At 44.5% G+C, this 15,448-nt stretch overlaps 1 protein-coding gene across 1 annotated transcript in view; it reads left to right on the plus strand.

Moving 5' to 3' along the window:
• The window catches only part of mthfs (5,10-methenyltetrahydrofolate synthetase (5-formyltetrahydrofolate cyclo-ligase)), a 37,109-nt gene that overhangs the window by 20,739 nt on the left and 922 nt on the right, over positions 1-15,448 (plus strand). The gene's annotated exons all lie outside the window — the stretch shown is intronic.

A 15,448-nucleotide genomic window follows, 5' to 3' on the forward strand; every position in this document is an offset into this window, starting at 1 on the left:
GCTCCCCACGTTAAACTACTGGGAGGCGGAAAAACCTCCAACAGTATACATTTTTATTCATGTGGATGAACTGTTTTTGTGTTACAAATCGTTTACGAAGGTCTTAGGTCACACGAGTAGTGTAATATATGGCAAACAATGTATAATACATTTAAAAAAAATACATTAGCAGCTGTGCAGTGCAGCAGCGCTACCTGCAGGGAAGTACACAGCAGAGAGCTACAACATTCCAAAGCAGTATATTTGTAAAATATTTTACTCATCAGCAGTTCTTGTCATATAATTCTTTTTTGGATGAATCAAATTCTTTTGTAATTTAAAAACTGTTGTTGTTGAAGGGAGACTTAGACCATACCACTCAAGGGTATTAGAAGGGCCTTGGGAGTATGATCATACAATCTTCATGTGTTTTGTGGAGTTGGAAAAGGCATGTGGCTGGGTCCCTCAAGGTATCCTGTGGGGGATGCTGCAGGAGTATAAGGTACCGGAGTTGTTGCAATGTGCGATCCAGTCTCTATATAGGGTGTCTCAAAAATGTACCTAAAAGTACTCTGAAATATGAATACCAGGAAATGGTTTTACTGGGAAATAATGGTGTTTTCTCATTTCAGGAACCCTAAAGTTTGTTCTGCAAGACATTAAGTCCAGGAAAAATGCCACCGTTGACCCTAATTCAGAGAACAAAAATCATCGAGTTCTGTGCAACGCATGCTAAGGGCTGACTTGCATCTCTTTCCATACAAAATTCAGTCTTAGAGCAAACTAACTCACCAGCAAATGGCAAGGAGACTTGAATTTGCTCAGTGGTTTTCCGGAAAACTGGAGACGGATGATTTGTTTCTTAGGAAACTTCAGATGAGGAGGTTATATTGATCATGATCATATATTGATCACCATCCCTGGTTCTCAAGACCAGGCACCTAAGTGGCTCTACTCTACTCTTTTCTACTCTTCTATTTTACTCTTCCTTTTTAGATATTTAGATATACCATAGTATACTAGCATAGTTTCACCTTAGAACTGGAATATAATATATAAGATATACCTACTGAATGTTCATGTAGTTTAAAAGATAAAGGGTTAAAACATCAAAAAGGTACTAAAAACTGCATTGGGGAGAAAAATTACATGCTTCAGCCACATGGTCATGCAGAAAATGTCTGATAATATTGATTGGTTTTTCTGTGCTGTCAAAATACTTTTGGGTACATTTTTTGAGACACCCTATATAACCACTGCAGGCAGTACATCAGACCTGTTCCCAGTGGGTGTTGGACAGCACCAGGGCTGCCCCTTGTCACCAGTCCTCTTCATGATGTTCATGGACAGGATTTCAAGGTACACTCGTGGACTAGAAGGTGTCCAGTTTGGTGACCTCAGAGTTGCATCTCTGCTTTTTGCTGGTGATGTGGTTCTGTTGGCTTCATCAGGCAGTGATCGCTGATGTGCACTTGGGGTAGAGTGTGAAGTGCCTGGGCTGAAAATCAGCACCTCCAATTCTGAGAAAATGGTTCTCTGTCAGCAAACTTTGGATTGTCCCATTTGGGTCAGGGGAGAGTTATTGTCATGGGTAGTGTAGCTTTAAGTGTCTCTGGGTCTTGTTCGCAAGTGGAGGTAAGCTGGAGCATGAGACTGATAGAGAGATTAAGGCAGCGTCTGATGATTTAGGGATGCTGTAGCGGACAATCGTGGTAAAGAATGAACTGAGCCAGAAGATGAGACTCCCCATTCATCAGTCGATTTACACTCCTATCCTCACCTATGGTCATGAACTTTGGGTAATGACTGAAAGAATAAGATTGCTTTCACATTTAGTCATGTCCCTCGCAATACAAAGCATGGTGGTGTTGCTTTAATTCATAATTCTGGGTTTAGCTTACTGGCTCTTGGGGGTCCAAAATATAACTCATTTGAACATTTGACTCTCTGCTCTGCTCAGGGTGCCACATATAGTCAAGGTCAGAAGAATAAAATTCAAACATGTTACTTTGTCACAATCTTTAGGCCCCTGGGCCCATATTCTGAATTCTTAGATGAATTTGGCAAGTTCATCTCTCATTTGGCAGCCTGTGCAGTTAGCATTTTGATTGTTGGTGACTTCAGCATTCATGTAAATAAGCCTTCTGACCCCCTCTGCAAAGCATTCATAGATATTATAGATGCATTAGGATTCCAGCAGTGCAGTCAGGGTTCAACTCACATTTGTGGAAACACCCTGGATTTGATTGTTACTCGTGGTATTATCGTCTAAAATACAAAATAGTGGTTTCAAATCATTCACTTTTTACCCGAGGCCATCAAATATGGTCACTGCGTATTGCGAAGGCTTTTTGTCCATCCGTGTGTCTGTGATAAGCACAACTCCAGTCCGATTACTGCCAGACATTTGAAATTCACAGGGAACATTCTTGGAACACAGGCCTTGGACAGGTTCAAAGATGGCTAAAATGTCACATTCTCTTTCAGTCTGATCTGTTTTGTTTTTGAGAGAATGCGAGTGACAATCAGTCAGAGTAGAGCTGTACTGTGACATCAGTCGCTGGTCTCTTCATAACTGCTTTGTTTTGTGTGTTTATATACACGTTTCTCTCATATTATGTAAAAGCTACTGAGAAATAAACACTTCTAAAACTGAAAATGCTCTTTTTGGAACCTAATAACACCTCTGAACTTATTTACAAGACATTTCACAGAGGTTAGCATGGTGATGTCACTTCCTGGTGTAGCTACTTGCTAACAGCTTCATTTCTGTATATTATGTAAAAGCTAGTGAGAAATAAACACTTCAAAAACTAAAAACACTGTTTTTGTAACCTGACAACACACACCTGGAGTCATTTACCAGACATTTTGCGAACGTTAGCTTGCATGCTAATTTTTGTGAACTCAAAGCTAACTTCCTGTGGAGTTAAATTTGTTTAATTAATTAATTAATTATTAATTTATTTATTATTAATGAATGAATGAATGAATTAATTAATAACTGCAAATGCATAGGTGTGATCTACAAATATTCCTTGATTTGCACAACATGAACAAATGATGATTTGAATTAAACGTACAAATTGTATGTAAGACAATAGGATTTTAATAATTTGAATTGATTTCGAACTGTATTCAAATTTTGCTCCCAAAATGCGCCAGAATACATCTCAGAGCAAGTATATTTTCAAAAATTGCACGGCCAAGGTTCACTGCCCGTTTTCATCACTGCACATTGTGTTTGGTCAAAATGTGACATTAATCAACTGCATTTTAAAGCCTTGATTGGGGATCTCTGAACTGAAGTTGTCCTCATGACTGTTGAACTGGTAGCCCAGGTGTTTTTTTTTTTTAACTTTACATAAGTGAAAGAATTTATGCAGGAAAGTTAAAGTATCTTGGGGGTGGGATGATCAAGTCTGGGAGCATGTGATGGTGCTGCACTTTGCCACATCCACGACACCACAGGACCATCTTGGGTCCTGGATGGCAAACACCCAGCCAGACACCTGGTCCATTGCCACCTCTTGCTATGGTTGCCATTACAAGAAGAACCCAGAAATGCAGGCAGATACAAAATAAAACAGGAGATAAAGGTGTGTCGCAATGCATTATGGGAGGTCTGGGTTTTGGGGTTTTAAATGTTGTTATTGTGGTTCATGTTAGTGTTTTTGATTTATTGTGTTTTTGTAGTTCAGTTGGTTTAGTGAATTAAGTGTCACCATAAGAGAAAAGTGTATCGTGTTTGATGCCGTCCCTTTGTTGTTTTATCTGAAAAATAAGAGCGCCTCCTAGCGGCAGAGTGCCAAAAACACTAAAGCTGTTGCTTGTTTTTCATTATTCCACGCAGTTCACCACAAAATGAATTGTTAAACAGCTTTACATATTAAAAGAAGTGTGCATGGGTGCATTAATAAGTTCAGTGTAAGTACATAATATAATTGTAAATACATTAAAATTACATGTATGACACAAAAAAGTGAAAACACTTATTTCCATTGTGGTCCATTTAAAAATCAAATGGCAAAATAAAAGTAATGATAAAATAAAATAATATCAATAATACTGATATTAATAAAAATAATGATAATATTAATGTGTGAATATGATAAAAACCTAAACAATTTTATAAATACATTAAGGCAGTAAATTAACATAAAATAATTACATAGATCAAGCTGGTAGCGTGTTACTGACTCACTGTCAGAATCAGAATCGCCTTTATTGTCATTGTATCATCATGCGAGTAATTGTTAGTCAAATAGAAGATAATAAAATTTAACAATAAATTATTCAAAGTATATGTACAACTAAATAAAATAAAATGTGGACCAAGTAAAATGAGAATTATATACAACTGTGGGATAATATTGCACGGGAAATCAGCATGTCTTTTTCCTGGTTCTCTCCCTCAGCCCCAACCAGTCCCAGCAGAAGACTGCCCCTCCCTGAGCCTGGTTCTGCTGGAGGTTTCTTCCTGTTAAAAGGGAGTTTTTCCTTCCCACTGTAGCCAAGTGCTTGCTCACAGGGGGTCGTTTTGACCGTTGGGGTTTTACATAATTATTGTATGACCTTGCCTTACAATATAAAGCACCTTGGGGCAACTGTTTGTTGTGATTTGGCGCTATATAAAAAAATTGATTGATTGATTGATTGAAATATTGCACATGGTTTACAGATATTGTACAAGAAACTTGAAAAGTGCAGATTAAAGTGGTTTGTTATTGTTCAGAGCAGTGATCGCTCTGGGGAGAAAGCTGTCCTAGAGTCTGTTTGTCCCAGTTTTGATTGACCTATTCCGTCGGCCGGAGGGTAGGTCAAACAGGTGGTTGCTGGGGTGGGATGTGTCTTTGCTGATGCTGGCAGCTTTGCTGAGGTAGCGAGAGCTGGCAATGTCTTCCACGCTAGGCAGAGAGCAACCAGTGATCCCCTGGGCCGTTTTGATCACCCTCTGCAGCCACCCTCTCACCTCCTGTCTGCTGCTGAGCACCCCCCGTACCACACTGTGATGCAGTACGTCAGGATGCTCTCGATGGTGGCTCTGTAGAACAACACCAGCAACTTCTCCTCCAGATTGTTTCTCCTGAAAACACCCTCAGGAAGTAGAGTCGCTGCTGGGCTTTCTTCACCACCACTGTGGCTTTGGCAGTCCAGGAGAGGCTGTTATAGAGCTACACTCCCAGGAACCTGGTGGAGCTGACCCTTTCCACACAGTCCCCTTGGATGTAGAGTGGGGCTGGGTCAGCCCTGTCCTTCCTGAAGTCCAGGATTATTTCTTTTGTTTTTGTGGTGTTCAGTGGCAGGTTGTTAGCTGAACACCACGCTTGTCAGTCGATTGACCTCATCTCTGTAATCAGATTCATCTCCCCCTGAGATAAGCCCAACCACGGTGGTATCATCCGCAAACTTTATGATTGTGTTTGAGAGATGGGTCGGAGAGCAGTCGTGCATGTAAAGGGTGAACAGGAGGGGGCTCAATACACAGCCTTGAGGGGAGCCGGTGCTGAGTGTGATGGTGGAGGAAAGGTGGGGGCCAAGTTTCACGGACTGTGGGCGGTTTGTGAGGAAGTCCTTGATCCACTGGCAGATGGGGGTGCAGATGCTTAGATGTGTCAGTTTCTGGACCAGGATCTCCGGGATGATGCGGTTGAAGGCTGGGCTGAAGTCCAGGAAGAGCATCCTCATATAGCTCCCCTGGTGCTCCAGGTGGCTCAGCGCTGTGGTGATAGTGTCCTCTGTGGAGTGGTTTGCCCTGTAGGCAAACTGGTGGGGGTCCAGAGTGGGAGGCAGACAGGCTCTGATGTGCTGAGAGACCAGTCTTTCAAAGCACTTCATGACCACAGGCGTAAGTGCCACAGGCCTGTAGTCATTTATGCTCTCCACTGCTGACTTCTTTGGGACTGGGATGATGGTGGAAGATTTGAGGCAGAGTGGGATGATGGCCTGCCTGTCGCAGGCCATCATCCCACTCTGGTGTGGGTTAAAGATGCGGGTGAAAACTCCAGTCAGTTGGTCAGCGCCAAGGGCGCAGTTTACAACTAGAAATTGGGAGGGACAAAGTGCGAGGCCCGCAGGGCCGAAGCCCATAGGCAGGGGGTCCGGGGGCCACTTTAGGCCCCCAGAAGCCAACGGTTTCTAGATAAGCTCAGATGCATTCTGAGCATCCAGAACAGTAATTTTAATGTTTTGAGAAGACCATAAAGTGGACACCATTTGACTTATGCAATTTGAAACTGTGGATATAAGTACTTATTCTGAGAATAGCCAGCATTGATTTTATTAACATCCTGGTGTAAATAAGGTATCACCACATGTGTAGAACTCAAAAAGAATGATAGGTTGAGTTTTCATTAAAAAAACAACTGCAATGTGGTAAAATGTATTCATAAATATGAAAGAACAGGCTCTTAATAATTATTAACTATTGCATACTGTATTTTTTTCTCAGGATTTTGCATAAGCTTGAAAAAAAACAACAGATCATAAGTTTAGGATAAATTACTTATTAATTTAATTTTCGAAGTGGCACTAATGGCAACACTCATACTGAACATAATTTCACTTACATAGACTGATTTTGGAGATCAAGCAATAATTGCAGATGGGCTTTCTGAGGTCCCAGATAGCTTTTCTGATTTCCTTTTCTAACTTTCAGAATTTAGTAAATTAGCCATGGCCATTAGCCATTAGTCCATTGATACTTGTGTGTAGACACTAGTCCCCAGAGGCAACTATTTTTGGTTTCACATCTGGGCAAATGCAGTCCCAGAAAATTCTGAATGTGACAAACAAGAAACAGGTGTTGTAAACAAGTCAATGCTGCTAAAAATACAAACTTGCAGAAACAAAGATACTATTCTGACATGGTTTTGCACATAAGACTGACATGGTTTGCACATAAGACTGGCATAGCATGTTTCAAGTACACACATATATGTCAGAAGGTGGGGGGGCATACCATATTCTGTCCCCCCTGGTTGAAAAGGTGGGGGGGGGACATGCCCCCCCTATCCCCCACCAAATTGCGCCCATGGTCAGCGCATGCTTTGAGTACCTTGCTAGGTACACCATCGGCGCCGGCCGCCTTCCTGGGGTTCACTGCCTTCAGCACACGTCTCACTTCGTGTTCCTGAAGTGTTAGCGTGCGAGTGCTGGAGGGTGGTGGGTGTGGAGTTGCTGCTGGTCTGTCTGCTTCGAAGCGGGCAAAGAAGCGGTTCAGCTCCTCTGCCAGTGAGGCGTCAGACCTGGCATTTCCTGGGTTGCTGCTTCTGTAGTTGGTAAAATGATTTATTCCCTGCCACATCCTTCTGGGGTCATTCACAGCGAAGTGGTCCTCTATCTTTTTCTTGTAGGCAGCCTTGGCCTCCCTGATGCCTCTTTTCAGGTCAGACCTGGCCGCGCTGTACAGGGCCCTGTCCCCTGATTTAAAGGCGGTGTTACAGCTTTTTAATAGGGACTAGACTACGCTGTTCATCCAGGGCTTCTGGTTCGGAAAAACCCTGACCCTTTTGTTGACGGTGACAGTGTCAACACAGTTCTTAATGTAAGAGAGTATGGTGTCAGTGTACTCCTGCAGCTTGTGGCTGGAAAATAAATCCCATACAGCCCATGAGAGGCAGTCCTGTAACAGAGAGCGCTCCCTCAGGCCAGGTTTGGATTGTCTTTCGTTGAGGCTTTGTTAGCCTCAGCAGGGGGCTGTAGGTGGGGGTGAGGTACATGCAGGGATGGTCTGATCCAGCGAGATGGGGGAGGGGAGTGACTTTTACGCATGTTAAATGTTTGAGTAGACATGGTCCAAAGTATTTTCCCCTCTGGTGACACACTTCACGTACTGGACGAACTTAGGGAGCACAGTCTTTAAACACACTTGGTTGAAGTCACCAGCAACAATACAAATGCCATCCGGGTGGGCCAGCTGCTGTTTATTTACACAGGCAAGCAAGAGGCTAAGAGCCGTGCTAACGTTAGCATCGGGTGGGATGTAAACAGTAAACACAATGACTACCGTGAACTCCCTTGGGAGATAAAAGGGTCTGCATGAGACTGCCAGCACCTCTAAATCAGGAGAACAGTGAGAGTCAATGACCCTGCTGCTGCAGCACCACTCGCGGTTCATATAAACACAGAGCCCTCCACCTCTGCACTTACCCGAATCACTGGTTCTGTCCTGCCAGTGTAGCATGCGGCCTGCTAGCTCGACTGCAGCGTCCGGGATCAGCGGGTGAAGCCACATCTCCGTGATGAAAATAACGCTGCAGTTCCGCACAAAGCTGTTTGTAGCCATCTGTAGCTCCAATTCGTCCATTTTGTGGGTGATGGATCTGGCGTTTGACAGGAAGAGACTCGGTAATGCTGGCCTGTGAGGTTGTTTACGTAGCCTAGCAGCGGAGCCGGACCGACATCCTCGCTTCTGCTTCCTGTCTCTACCCCGCCTTTTTCGCCTGCTGGGCAGGCTGGTAATCCACAGAGAGCCCGGTGTTCTTGCTATGTCCTCTGGGATATTGTGGTACTGGTGGAATTCGCTCTTAACCGACAATTTGTACCTCAGACTGAGGTCAATAAGGTTCTGTCGGCTAAAGCTGTGGGTCGCTTTACAAAATTCGAAGAATATACGCAAAAAAAGTAACAAAAACAAGCACCAAATTGGAGAGTTAAAAGCCGCTGCACCCGTGTGTGCCTACATATGGAGAATAAGATAAGATAAGCTTTATTGATCTCACAGAGGAGAAATTCATGTTACTTCAGTTCTTAAAAAACACACAAGGGTGCAAGTAGAGGAAAATGTTCATCAAACAGCGTGTGCAAGGATAAGCAATAATAATAATACTTGTAACAGTACAAGACATAAGAAAATGAGGTAGAAATAGGATATGTATGTGTGTATATATATATATATATATATATATATATATATATACACACACACACACACACACACACACACACACACAGTGAGGAAAATAAGTATTTGAACACCCTGCAATTTTGCAAGTTCTCCCACTTAGAAAACATGGAGGAGTCTGAAATTTTCATTTTAGGTGCATGTCCACTGTGAGAGACATAATCTAAAAACAAAAAAAAACACAAAAAAAAATGGAAATCACAATGTATGATTTTTTAATAATTTATTTGTATGTTACGGCTGCAAATAAGTATTTGAACACCTACCAACCAGCAAGAATTCTGTCTCTCACAGACCTGTTAATTTTTCTTTAAGAAGCCCTCTTATTCTGCACTCATTACCTTCATTAATTGCACCTGTTTGAACTTGTTACCTGTATAAAAGACACCTGTTCACACACTCAATCAATCACACTCCAACCTGTCCACCATAGCCAAGACCAAAGAGCAGTCTAAGGACACCAGGGACAAAACTGTAGACCTGCACAAGGCTGGGATGGACTACAGGACAACAGGCAAGCAGCTTGGTAGAAGACAACAACTGTTATGATTATTTATTAGAAAGTGGAAGAAACACAAGATGAAGATGGGTCATGGCTGGGTCTTCCAGCATGACAGTGACCCTAAACACACATCCAGGGCAACTAAGGAGGGGCTCCGTAAGAAGCATTTCAAGGTCTTGGAGTGGCCTGGCCAGTCTCCAGACCTGAACTCAATAGAAAATGTTTGGAGGGAGCTGAAACTCCAAACCTGAAAGATCTAGAGAAGATCTGTATGGAGGAGTGGACCAAAATCCCTGCTGCAGTGTGCAAACCTGGTGAAAAACTACAGGAAACGTTTGACCTCTGTAATTGCAAACAAAGGGTACTGTACCAAATATTAACTTTGATTTTCACAGGTGTTCAAATACTTATTTGCAGCAGTAACATACAAATAAATTATTAAAAAAAATCATACATTGTGATTTCCAGATTTTTTTTACATTATATCTCTCACAGTAGACATGCATCTAAGATGAAAATTTCAGACCCCTCCATGATTTATAAGTGGGAGAACTTGCAAAATCACAGGGTGTTCAAATACTTATTTTCCTCACTGTATATATACACACCCACATACATACTTATACTTGTATATATATATATATATATATATATATATATATATATATATATATATATATGAGGTCTATTAGAAAAGTATCCAACCTTATTATTTTTTTCAAAAACCATATGGATTTGATTCATATGTTTTTACGTCAGCCAAGCTTGAACCTTTGTGCGCATGCATGAGTTTTTTCACGCCTGTCGGTTGCGTCATTCGCCTGTTAGCAGGCTTTGGGTGAGGAGTGGTCCACCCCTCTCATCATTTTTTTCATTGTTTAGGAATGGCTCAGAGACTGACGCTTTGCTTGATCAAAATTTTTTCAGAAACTGTGAGGGACATCAAAGTGGACACCATTCGAGAAATTCAGATGGTTTTTGGTGAAACTTTTATGGGCTTCAAAGAGATTACGGAGTGTTACTGTCGCTTTAAGGACGGCCCAGAGCGACTGGTGGTGCGCCGCGCTCCAAAGCCGCCATTGACAGGCTGAGCGACCATTTAATTTCTAAATGGATGGCTGTATGGATCCGTGACCATCGTGTGCAATTTCTCTGGTTATCACAAGAGCTGGACATCAATCATTTTCCGGCAGATTTCACTTTTAACAAGAGATTTTGTCATGGAAAGCCGAGCGGAGGCTTCGCGCATCACGATGGATTTGCTACTGGAGCGAGACAAAACCACCTCCGTTTTGGTCTCACAGGACGGCTTTGAGATGGTGTTCATGTCCTGTGAGGCTTCATCACGGCGTTGCTTTGCGCCATGCGGCACCGCCGCAACGCGCGAAGCCTCCGCTCCTCTTTCCATGACAAAAACTCCTGTAACAGTGGAATGTGCCGTTCATTTCCAAACTGGATGCTGTGTTTTATCCGGGATGTCATCTGGCTAGCACAGGAATTGTGAAAAGACGTGGACATCAGCACTTTTTCGGCACATTGAGACAGATGTGCGGAGGAATTCCGCGTGTTGCGGCGGTGCTGCATGGCGCAAAGCAACACCATGATGAAGCCTCACAGGACATGTTCTGGCATGTCCAGGCACATCCACAATTTCTCGGATAATCACTCGATGGAAAAACCACCGACAGCTGTCTGAACGCCATCTCAAAGCCGTCCTGTGAGACCAAAACGGAGGTGGTTTTGTCTCGCTCCAGTAGCGAATCCACCGTGACGCGCGAAGCCTCCGCTCGGCTTTCCATGACAAAATCTCTTGTTAAAAGTGAAATCTGCTGGAAAATGGTTGATGTCCAGCTTTTGTGATAACCAGAGAAATTGCACACGATGGTCACGGATCCATACAGCCATCCGTTAGAAATGAAATGGTCGCTCAGCCTGTCGATGGCGGCTTCGGAGCACGGCGCACCACCAGTCGCTCTGGACCGTCCTTAAAGCGACAGTAACACTCCGTAATCTCTTTGAAGCCCATAAAATTTTCACCAAAAACCATCTGAATTTCTCGAATGGTGTCCACTTTGATGTCCCTCACTGTTTCTGAAAAAATTTTGATCAAGCAAGGCGGCAGTCTCTGAGCCATTACTAAACAATGAAAAAAAACGATGAGAGGGGTGGACCACTCCTCACTCAAAGCCTGCTCACAGGCGAATGACGCAACTGACAGGCGTGAAAAAACTCACGCATGCGCACGAAGGTTCAAGTTTGGCTGACGCAATCACACGTGATTCAAATCCATATGGTTTTTGAAAAAAATAATAAGGTTGGATACTTTTCTAATAGACCTCATATATATATATATGCGCATGCATGATTTTTTTCACGCCTGTCGGTTGCGTCATTCGCCTGTGAGTAGGCTTTGAGTGAGCACTGGTCCTCCCCCCTCGTTGGATTTTCATTGCAAGGAAAATGTCTGAACGATTGGAGCAGCGCTGAGTCAAATTTTTCCAGAAACTGTGAGAGACAGCCAGGTGGAAACCATTCGGAAGATTCAGTCCGGTGCAGAGGGTGAGAGGAGTTGTCCATGATGGATTTGAACCTGGCTAACACCCTCCTCTCAGCCACCTCCTCCAGAGAGTCCAGAGGACAGCCCAGGACAGAGCTGGACTTCCTGACCAGCTTATTCAATCTCTTTCTTTCCCACTCTGTGCTGCCCGGGGCCCAACAGACGACAGCATAGAGGAGAGCTGAGGCTACAACAGAGTCATAGAACATGTTAAGCAGAGGCCTGCTCACTCTAAAGGATCTTAGTCTCCTCAGGAGGTGGAGGCGACTCTAGCCGTTTTTGTACAGGGCGTCGGTGTTGTGAGTCCAGACCAGTTTGCTGTTGAGGTGAACACTCAGGTATTTGAAACTGTCAATAGTCTTTATGTCCTCCCCCTGGATGTTCACCAGTGGGTGAGGTGGTGGTTTCCTCCTGAAGTCGATCACCATCTCCTTCATCTTACTGGTGTTGAGACACAAGTGGTTGCGCTCACACCAGTCCACGAAGTCTGTGATGACCGACCGGTACTCCAGCTCGTTCCCCTCAGACACGCGACCCTCAATGGCAGAGTCATCAGAGAACGTCTGGAGGTGGCAGCTGTCCGTGTTGTAGGTGAAGTCCGAGGTGTAGAGGGTGAAGAGGAAAGGCGAGAGGATGGTGCCCTGGGGGGCCCCGGTGCTGCACCTTACCACCTCAGACTGACAGCCGCGCAGCCACACGTACTGCGGGCGGTCAGTGAGGTAGTCGATGGTTCAGGCGGCGAGATGTCCATCCACACCTGCGTCTTCCAGCTTCCCCCGCAGCAGCGCCGGTCTGATGGTGTTGAAAGCGCTGGAGAAATCAAAGAACATGACTCTCACAGCGCTCCTACCGGTCTCCAGGTGGGTGAGCACTCACTGCAGTAGGTAGATGACGCTGTCATCTACCCCGATGTTGGGCCTGTAGGCGAACTGCAGTGGGTCCAGGATGTCGCCCACCATGGTGCGGAGGTGAGACAGGATGAGTTGTTCCATGGTCTTCATGAGGTGGGAGGTCAGTGCAACTGGTCTGTAGTGGGCTGGTTCCTTGACGTGTGGTGTTTTGGGAACCAGGACCACACAGGAGGTCTTCCACAGGGTGGGGACCATCCCCAGGCTGAGGATCATGTTGAAGATGTGGTTGAGGACCTCACAGAGCTCATCTGCACGGGTCCTCAGCAGCCTCTGGGAGATCCCATCAGGTCCTGCTGCTTTCCTCTGCTTCAGCCACAGGCGCTGGCCTCTCACCTCGGTTGGAGTTACAGTGAGGGGGGGAGGGGGAGCTGGGGTGTGAGCTGAGGTGGGCTGGTGCTGAATACAGTCGTGGGGGAGGAGGGACAAGGTCCAGGGTGCAGTGGAGGTTACAGGGGTTGGAAGGTGGGGGTCAGAGGGACTGGAGGGCTGGATGCTGGAGACATGTGGAGGGCCAGGAACAGGCAGGGGGGCAGGCGAGGAGGAGCCAAAATGGTTAAAGTAGCCGTTTCGCTCCTCTGCGAACCGAGAATCTCCATCTGCAGTTCTGCTGCGTCCAGAGTTTCACTGATCTTTTATGTATTGGTTCTCTTCTCACCCTGGGTGTGTATTGGGGAAGCAGACAGACGAGATTTTGATCCGAGCATCCCAGCGGGGGGAGGGGGGTGGAGGTGTAAGCGTCCTCCACATTAGCGTAAAAAAGGTCCAGTGTTCTATTGTCCCTGGTTTTACATGTGACATACTGGGTGAACGTGGGAAGGGTGGCAGAGAGGGAGGCGTGGTTAAAGTCCCCGGTGATGAGGAGGAGGGCGCGGGGGTGTTGCGTCTGCAGCCGTGTGACCGTACTGTTGATCCGCTCACAGGCAGCGGCGGCGTCTGCAGAGGGAGGAATATACACACAGAGCGTAATCACACTTCCAAATTCCCATGGGAGATAGTACGGCGTCATGCTCACCGCGAGTAGCTCCACATCCGAGGAGCAGATCTGATCTTTCATGTGAACATGAGCTCTGCTTCCTGTCTGTCTTTTCTGCCATCTTGTCTGCTTAAGATACTCGTAGGCTTCTAAATAGTCCTCCTTAGGAACCCTCTTATGGCCTAAGGTGATTTGTGGACAACTTTCATCTTACCAAGAGAAAATTCTAAGAAATGTCTAAGAATTGGAGGAATTCTAAGATTTTTCATAGAAAAATGTCACTAGGAGCTATTTTTAACCTTAGGCTGCTTCGTGGATATGGGCCCTGAACCTTATTTCTCCTGTAATATCAGCATCACCAAACACCTCTGTCTAGCAACCTCATCATTCCATAAACTCTTCCCAGGCATAAGATTGAGGATCCAAAGACATGTATGTCACTGCCATGATCAGTGGATGTCTCTACAAGTTCAATGTTTTCACCACATACAGCTACACGTCTGATGTTTGAGTCCACAAAGTCATTAAGAGGCTGAATATTAGTCTTAACCCACGATCATCTAAAACCCAGACACTCTACAGCACTTGAGAAGTTGAGTGAGGAATTAATCAGCGTCTACATTTTTTTTCATTTTCATTTTTCATTTATTTATATAGCGCCAAATCACAACAAAGTTTTGATAGCATATGTGGGCAAAGGGGCTTCACACAAATAAAAAAAACAAGCATCAGAAAAAAGAATCAGGCATCAGAAAGACAACAAACAGCACAGTTTGTCCAGCATTAAGCAACAAGACAAACAAAAGAAAACCAAGGTGATCGCCGGCCACCAGCCCCAATCCTCACCAAATGACCCAGAATCTAGATAAAGTGAAGGCCACGGCACATTCTGTTTCCTAATAAAATGAATTAAAAGATTAAAAAGCATAGTAACAGACAATGTCAGTGTGCTAGCCATACGAAAAGGAAAATAAGTGCAATCTTAAATCTGGACATTGACTCCACAAAGATGACAAAGTCAGGGCCAGTAAACCTTTCCTCACCAACAAAGGCACCCACAACCTGACCAACACCCAGTCCCTGCAAGCACTGAAAAGTGTAAAACTTAGAACATGCCTGAAGAACACCAGTTTTCACTGGCAAAACTCTGTCTTTGGGAGAGCTGTGTGGCATGGAGGCAGTGTCTGTCCAGACTGGCTATGATGTCCTGCAGCTTCTTGGGGATCCCACAAATTCTCAGGATGTTCCAGAGAGCAGTCCGATCAACTGAATCAAATGCTTCATGAAAATCGAAATAGGCTGTGAAGAAGCACTGCCGATATTCATGCTTGCATTTTATGAGTCCTTACAGGGCTAGAATGTGGTTGAGGGTTGACTTGGTAGGTGTGAATCTGGTTGCTGAACAGCATGTAGCTGGAAGTGCATCCTATTAAGAATGATCCTTGCAAGCACTTTCCCAGGCACAGAGAACAGTGTGAGACCCTTATAGTTGTTACAGTTTATACCATCACTCTTTCCTTTTCCAGATTGGGACTGAAAACCTTTCTTCAAATCTGTAGGGATGATACCTGTCTCCCAGATTGAAACAAAAAATTGTTTGCAATACCAGGATAACAGCATC

The sequence above is a fragment of the Thalassophryne amazonica genome, chromosome 2, assembly GCF_902500255.1.
Source record: "Thalassophryne amazonica chromosome 2, fThaAma1.1, whole genome shotgun sequence".
Classification (NCBI taxonomy): Eukaryota; Metazoa; Chordata; class Actinopteri; order Batrachoidiformes; family Batrachoididae; genus Thalassophryne; species Thalassophryne amazonica.